We start from the raw sequence: 8,914 nt of genomic DNA, 5'->3' as shown, positions 1-8,914 counted from the left end.
GTTATAAAGAGATCCTGAGCCCTGACTGAGAGACAGCGTGAAGCTCATTATTTAATAATGCGACTGCACTCCATGCGTTAAAAGAGAAAACCAAAGTAGAGTGACATCTACTAACTCCTCTGGGAAATAACAGTTGCTGATCCCAGGATGTTTGCAGCAAATGCAAGAAATATTTCACTTCCTCATAGAATGTGCAAGCATTTTTTCCTTAGAAAACTTCCCTGTTTTTCAGTAAGAGAATGGAGCTGCAAGCTGCAATATCCACCTGAGGACATTTCTTTCCACATTATGTTTCAGGAACTGGAAAGGTTTTGCAAAGTCCTTCAGGTCAATTGTAGCCATCCACATCATGCTCGAATTCCCAAATTAAAAGATTATCTCAACCTCACTCCTGAGGTATGTTCCAAGATACTGTTTATACTGTTTATTTATTAGTGTGACAAGTGGGCTTACATTAATACTGTAATGAAGTTATTGTGAAAACCCCTGAGTTGCCACACTCTGGTGCCTGTTCGGGTACACTGAGGGACAATTTAGCATGGCCAAGGTACTTAAACAGTACTTAGACTGTGGAGGAAACTGGAGCACCCGGAGGAAATCCATGCAGACATTGGGAGAATGTGCAGACTCCACATAGACAGTGGTCCAAGCCAGGAATCAAACCCAGGTCCCTGATGCTGTAAGGCAACAGTGCTAACCATTGTGCCACCGTGCTGATTGCAATTATCACACATGACCACTGAATTAATCCTCTTTGTTCAATATCAGTGGGCCTCATTTTGAGCGCAGACATGGAGCATTCTTGATGAGGTTAAATAAAACATATCCCAACTTAGTACCCAGTGGGAATCAATTTAGTTGTGACAAATAAGAGTTAGAAATTAGTGTCTTGGGAAATTCTACTTGGAACGGATGGGCTGTGCAGTATATAGATTCAGAGCTGTAAGATTTATATTTAATAAAGGCAAAACAACCATTGTATTCCTGAATGGAGATTGATTACAAGGAATTATTTCATGTAGGTTTTGAGAATTTGAAAGCAATTCACAATGTGGCCATCTATTAGACATGGTTTGCATCAACTTTACATTTCTCAGCTTTTCCAACCAGCGGGGTCTTCTGATCTCACCGATGGTGAACTCTCCAGTAGTGGGTTCTCCGCAGCGCAGCCTGTGAACAAAGCAAAACATCGTTGATATCAGCAGGAGTGGAAAATCCAGCCACCGGACAATGGTATGCAATGGCCGCTGCTGGATGCTGTGGGGGGGGTACAGAAAATCCCGCATTTACCCCAATAAATCTGAAAAGTGTCTATTTTGTTTTTTGCAAGGTACTTATCTGCTCAATTTTTATTTGCTAGTAGAAAGAGCCTCCTGGCGCTGTGCTTTCACTATCCTTTACATAAAGTAATCATACATCCAAACTGTCCATTCACCCTTCCCCTTTCTAAAGTCAAGGTTCTACCTTCAAATTTTGAACATAACTAATCATTTTCAAAGTGCATAATTACAGCTTTGTTTCAAACACGGGCACAAGAACTGAATCCCAGAGGTGAGGTGAGAGTGATTGCCATTGACATCAAGTTTGGACTTGACCGAGAGTATGGCATCAAAGATCCCTTGCAAAACTGGTGTGAGTGGGAATCAAGGCCAAATATCTTAGCTTATTGGAGTCCTACCTATCTCCTACCTATCTATGTTGGATGTCAGTCATCTTCAGGATATCACTGCATGAGTTCCTCAGGATAGTGTCCAAGGGCCACCCATCTTCAGTTGCTTCATCAGTGACCTTCCTTCTGTCATAATGTCAGTTGTGGGGATGCTCATTGATGATTGCACAATGTGCAACTATTCATGACTCTACAGATAATATAGCAGTCCATGTCCAAATGCAGCAAGACCTGGACAATATCCAGGCTTGTGCTGACAAGTGGCAACTAACAGAAACATCAGGCAAAGACCAACTCCAAAAAGAGGGAATCTACCTATTGCTCCTTGATATACAATGGCATTGCCATTGCTAAGTCCCCTACTATCAACATCCCAGGGTTACCATTAATCAGAAACTGAACTGAATCAGCCGTAAAAATACTGTAATTACAAGAGCAGGTCAGAGGCTAGGAATCCTACACCAAATAACTCATCTCCTGACTCCCCAAAACCTGTCCACCATCTACAAGGCACAAGTCAGGAGAGTGATGGAACTCTTGCCTGAATGGGTGCGATTCCAAAAACACTCAAGAAGGTTGACACCATCCAGGACAAAGCAGACCTCTTGATTGGCACCCTATCCACAAACATTCACTCACTCCATCACCAATACACAGTGGCTACTGCAGGAATTCAATAAGGCCTCTGAGACAGCACCTTCCAAACTATGACTATTGCATGAAGAAGGATAAGATCAGCTGACATATGGAAGCACCATGACCTGGAAGTTCTCCAAGCTACACAACATCCTGACTTAAAAATGTATCTGTTACTTCATGGTTGCTGGGTCAAAATCTTGGAACTCCTTCCCTAAACAGCACTGTGGGCCAACCAACAACTCATGGATTGCAGGGGTTCAAGAAGACAGCTCACTATCATCTTCTCAATGGGACTTAGGAATGGGCAATAAATGCTGGTCCATCCAGTAGCAACCACATTCCTTGAATGAATAAAAATGCAAACAATGCTGCAAGTCACTTTCAAAGGTTTTATATTTGATTTTAATAAGGTAACAATTTGAAAATAAATAGTGTGCATGGTAAAGTTATGCCTTATCAACACAGGGGCTTAAGGAATCGGATTTGGATGGGATTACTGTCCTATCTACTGCAAGTATCCAGTCAATTTGTAATCAACACAACTAACCATTACTATTTTGAGTCTCAGGGCATGTAACAAGCAGGTAAAATTACTGACCCAATGTGTCAAACAAGCAGCTATGTTTGACAAAAAGCCTATGATGTTCTAAAGCCTATTTTCCATCCTATTCTCCCTTTGAGCATTGCTTCCCACTGACCCTGCAGAACTGTTGAATGCACCCTTTCCAGCTCAAATAATTTTGTCATATTCCTAATATTAGAGATGCCTTGTTTGGAATAGTGCAATGTGATGTTCTTGATGGGGGCCGCTTAGCTATGGATAATTAGCGTGTGATCCAGAGTAATGCCAGGAGCATGAGATCAATTCCTGTTCAGACTTGGAGCTGAAGTATCATTACAGAGAGTCTCTGGGGTGTTTAACATAGACCACTGGAAACAAAGCATCCAGGAACTTCCATTCATTTATTAACTACATACAATTATGGAGGGATAGATGAGGCTCCTTCCAGAGGCATCTCTCTCTCAGCTCTTGAAATATCTGATCCGACATGACTGATCATGAACATTAGCTATTGGCATGGAATCTAGTAATCCCTTACACTCCCAGGACCTTGCTCCTAATCCTGATCCTGAGAGGGGAAGGCAATGGCCTAGTGATATTATCGCTAGACTGTTAATCCAGAAACTCAGCAAATGTTCTGAAGACCTGGGTTTGAATCCCACCTCAGCAAGTGGTGGAATTTGAATTCATTAAAAAAATCTGGAATTAAGAATCTACTGATAACCATTGTCAATCATTGGAAAAACCCATCTGGTTCATGAATGTCCTGTAGGGAAGGAAATCTGCTATCCTTTCCTGGTCCAATCATATGTGACTCCAGAGGCACTGCAATGTGGTTGACTCTCAACCACCTTCTGAACTAGGAATGGGCAATAAATACTGTCCAGCCAGCAACACCCGTGTCCCATAACTGAATTTAAAAAAAACACAACTGACAAAATCTGCCAAGAAAATGCTTCAGGATGGACCATCAGACAGTAAGCCAAGCAGAGCGCACATAATAATGGCAATATTCCTGATATTGGAGATGCCTCTTTTGAAATAGTGCAAAGAAAGAAAATGCATCTTTCTTTTTGTAATTTTGATCATCTCACCTTAAAAAGGAAACTTAAGTCCTGTGTCAGAACAAAATGAATAAGGGGCCCAGGCTTCTCACTTATCAAGGCACTGAGGGAATAGTATCAAGCAATTATATTCCTGGACCGGTGTACCCATTGTGAGCTCAGTCCCACCATGGCGAGTTATAAACTGAGAAAAGATTAATTGTGCTAACGCTCTTTGTGCTCGAAAACAGGAGGCTGAAGAGTAACCTTTAAAGGTCTCTAAAATTATGAAGGGACTTGATTTAATAAGGTCCTAATTTATAATAAGGTCATAATGTTTTAATAAGACATAGAGAAGGTCCAGGCAGGATTTCACAGCCCCATTCGACCCAAGACTGGAAAATCCCACCCGAGGTCAACGGACGCTTCCATTGCCCGTCCCTCGCCCGCTCCGATTTTGTGACTGGCGGGACAGTAGAATTTTCTGTTTGTAAGGGGCCATAAATGCCTTTAGAAAGGAATTCATGAGAATCCTCTTTAGTTAGAGCGTAAAGTGTTGTAGGTCGTATTACCACATAGAGTGGTTGATGAAAATAACAGAAGCATTAAAGTGGAAGCCTGTCAAATGCGTGAGGCTGAAAGGAATTAAAGGGTATGCTAATAAGTTTAGGTGAATAGAGTGGGTGGACGCTTGTGCAGAGCATATGTAATTCCATGAAATTAAGTTCAATAGATCTAGTAATTTATGACCATTACAAAGTGACAACTTGGTGTACAAAGCCTGACTGATGCACTAATATCTGTGGGAACAGGAACATGCAACTCTTAATTGGTCTGACCTGCATAAAACTTCAATCCCACATGTCGCTGACTGCAGCAATTAGCAATTGGAAGTGTTTCCCATATGACAAGAGAAAATACTTCAAAATTGAACTTGAGAGACACGATCCAAGTTTTAAAGTTTTGTGGAATAGGTAATACAGCGGAAAAGTAGACAAGTTAACTGACAAGATATGCAAAAGTTGCGAGAACATAAGGTTAATGTCACGTGGGGTTTGAAAAATTTCTCTCTCACTGTAGATATTCAGAGACACAGAATATTTAAAACCATGAATTCATAAATTGCTGTCTGGATGATTTTTAGTGGGAAGCAATCCTGAGAATGATGAGGCTGGACTGAGATTGAATGGCAAAAGAAAGCAGAAACCTATTGGGTTATGAAGTTCCCTAAATTGCCATGCCAGAGTAAGCAACTGGGTATAAGTTGTATGTGTCCCAGTTGCTGAGATAATAGTACACACAAAACAAGCAAGCATCATATATCAAGAATATAACATAATTATTTAGGTGAAATGAAAAAGCCTCAAGCAAAACGTAATCTGCTGAAATTGGAGGTGTCTCAGGATGAGTGGAGACTTTTATCCAGGTATCTCTCAACCTCCTGTTTCCTTGTGGAATCAACCCCCACCATGTTCAATCTTAGCCAAGCCCAGATAGCTACTATAATGTGAAAACACCTGCTCCCCAGAGGAAACATTGTTTGAATGACAGCTCAAAAGATCATTGTGGTCAATTTCACAATGTTTGTTGATGCATATTAAGTGGTTTCAACTGTTTGTGGGTTTTGAGGGCCTTCATGATTGACACTGTACTTTGGTCTGATTTTCAGCAGGAGAAGTTTCCCAACTAAGGACATCTTTGCAAGGCATATTTTAAATAGCCCACTTTACACTGAAGGCTTCATTTATTCGAGGAAGTGTAAAGTGGTTAATGGAGATTGAAATGCTATTTTTTGGAGTAGGAAACGTGAGGGGCTATAGGGGTGAGTGGAAGAGCAGAGCTAGGCATAGAGGGCATGAGGGACCAGAAGGATTTGGTGAAACGACAGAGCTTGACATGGGAGCATGAAGGGCCAGAGTGGGTGAGGGTCATGTGGGGCCATAGGAGTTGGGTGGAAGGGCAGAGCCGCGCTTATGGGGCATAAGAGGCCATTGGGGTTGGTTGGAAAGGCAGAACTTGGTATAAGGGGCATCAGTGGCTATGGAGGTGGACATGGAGTGAAGGGTGCATAACCTTACAAGAGGGGGGCTTTTTAAACTTACCTTTTAAAAGGTCCCCTCATGCAAGCTCAGCTTAACGACTCCTCTGTGAACCATGATGCTTTAAAAATGTGACAGCCGTGTGGAAAGTGATGTAGAAGTAGGAGATATCTATTTCTGCAATGCAATCAGCCAGGTTGGGAGTGCTGATGTGGGCTTTTTGACAGGAGCCAGCATTTAGAGGCACTTCTAAAAATTGCACAGCTAGGAATGGGGTTGAGAATCCCAGAGCCAGGTGGCACAGTGGTTAGCACTGCTGCCTCACAGCACCAGGGACCCGAGTTCGACTCCCGGCATGGGTCACTATCTGTGTGAAGTTTGCACATTCTCCCTGTGCCTGTATGGGTTTACTCTGGATACTCCAGTTTCCTCCCATAGTCCAAAGATTTGTGGATTAGGTAGATTGGTCATGCTATATTGTCCCTTACTGTCAGGGGGATGAGCTAGGGTAAATGCATGGAGTTATGGGGATAGAGCCTACATGGGATTATGGTCGGTGCAGACTTGATGGGCCGAATGGCTAACTTCTGCACTGTAGGGATTCCATAATTCCATGAGTCAGGACCTGCCCACTATTTTTAAGGGTTCCCAAGCTTGCTTGCTGAAAATCCAGGCCTTGTACTGAAGCGTGTGATGATGTTACATGCTGAAACATCATCCCAAGTCTACAAAGACCAATGCCCAAGGCAATATGGATGTCCAGTAACTGTGGACTGATTATACTTCTTTCAGGATAAGTGGTAAATACCTTCACTTTGTGTCGTGTAGCCAATTCCACAGAAGCAAAGTCTAAAGCAATCATGCTATCACCCATTTGAATTAATAACAGAAGCTAAACTTAATCAGCGAAAGCTGGACCTTAAGCACTACAAATCACTGAGGGAAAAGGAATGAGTATCAAGGTTTCCATGTGGATGAAAATGACTCTACTAGTTATGGGATAATTTAATATAATAGTTAAATTGGAGACAGAAATAACATATGCAACATTCTACTTGGTAAAAATGGAAAATAAATCACCACAAAGCTATTAAACAGCATGTGAGCAACGACTGATCCAAATCATCGGCTCAGTGCTGACAGTAAAACAGATGGCACACATTTCCATGTCAGATGAGCTAATTAAAGAATACTTAGATCTCTTCAGTGACATAGGCAGCTCAAAGACTTTCAAATTAAATTGTGCATTGATACAAGTGTACAACCAGTTGAACAACAACACAGGAGAACTTCATTTGACAACTGCTTGATCACTTGAAAAGATTGCCATTGAGAAGGTAAGAAAACTTGTAGCTCTGATCAAAACAAAGCTAGGAGCTTGGAAAAGATGCACGTCTTTATTAATATGCAGAAACTTCCAGGAATTTATCCTCCTTAGCATTAGGGCTAATAAAGTTGGCCAGATCTCTGTGTAGATTGAAGTCACCACGTGGATTACTTTATTACCTTGTGACGCGTGCCTCCAATTTCCTGATAAAAATCATGCCTGACATCAGCACTTCTATTTGGTATCCTGTAAACAATTCCCACCAATATTTGCTGCCCCTTGTTGTTTTGTAGCTCCTTCTAAACTGATTGTGCATTTTGATCTTCTGATCTAAGATCATCTCTCACTTAACCTACTGATCTTAATTTTTAATAACAGAGCTATCACATCTCCCTTTCCTCTTAGTCATTCAATGAAGAAATCCTTTAAATATTCAGTTCCCAGCCTTGGTCACCCTGCAGTCATGACCTTATAATGATAATTAGATCATACCTGTTCTCTTCTATTTGTGCCATCAATTCATCTACTTGTGGTGAATGTCCAGACCGTTCAGATAGAGTGCCTTTTGTTTTGCCTTTTTAAAATGTTTCTGTTTTTGACCCTCTTTGATGTTGGTCTTTGTTTCGGCTGCCTTCCTATTTTGCTGATTACTTTGCTTCCTATAATTGCCAGCTTTGTTTCTCTCCTTTCAGAAATCCCTCTCAGGTGCCCATCTCTCTGCCAAGTTAATTTAAACCTTCCCCAACAACATTCACAAATCTTGCTGTGAGAATATTGGGCAAAGTCTTGCTAAGGTGTAACCAATCCTCTTTTTGCAGGACCCACCTGCCCCGGAGCAGATCCCAAAACCTCTGAAATCTGCAGCCTAACCTCCTGCCCTTGTCTTCCTATTTCTCTAAAAGCTACTTTCAGGATATCATCCTTCTTTATATCAACGTGAATGGTACTAATATGGACCACGAGTTCTGGCTGTTCACACTTTCCCAAAAGAATGTCCTGCCACTATTCAGTGCTATTCTTGACTCTGACAGGAGGGAGGTAACAGGCTATCCTGGAGTCACATCCGCAGCTACAGAAACAGCTAACGATTGAAACTCCTACTACTATTGCGCTTTAACTCTTCTTCTTCCCTTCTTTTGCAGCTTAGCCACTTGTGGTTGAAGAGACTTGTCTCTGGTTGCATTCATTTGAAGAATCATTATCCTCACCAGTATTCAAAAGAAAAAAAATTGATTTGTGAGGAAGATGAATTCAGCAACTTTTTCATCACCTGTCTCATCCTCCTTGGCTACTTGACAGTCACCCATTCACTTGGTGTCTGTGCTCTCTTAAACTGTTATGTGACCACCTCCCTAAACATGCTGACCCTATAGCTCTCAGCCTCATGAGTGCAACACAATGACTCCAAGCATTGCTCCATTTCCAAAATCAAGACCTCCAAGTCTCTGCAGCTAGTGATAATTTCTACAGATGTGGTCATCCTGACCTTGGGAGGTGTCCACATTTTCCCACATGTGACAGAATGCACATTCCAGTGGCCAAAGTACCTTGTATTGCTTTAACTTCACAGACCTTAAACCGAAGGCTAGCAAGTAGAATATCTCATCAGTTACTCACCAATCAGCTCCTTCCTCT

This window comes from Carcharhinus amblyrhynchos, chromosome 5 (genome assembly GCF_965287045.1).
Source record: "Carcharhinus amblyrhynchos chromosome 5, sCarAmb.v2.hapA, whole genome shotgun sequence".
NCBI lineage: Eukaryota > Metazoa > Chordata > Chondrichthyes > Carcharhiniformes > Carcharhinidae > Carcharhinus > Carcharhinus amblyrhynchos.
The sequence above is the reverse complement of the archived record's forward strand: the minus strand, read 5'-3'. Positions refer to the sequence as shown.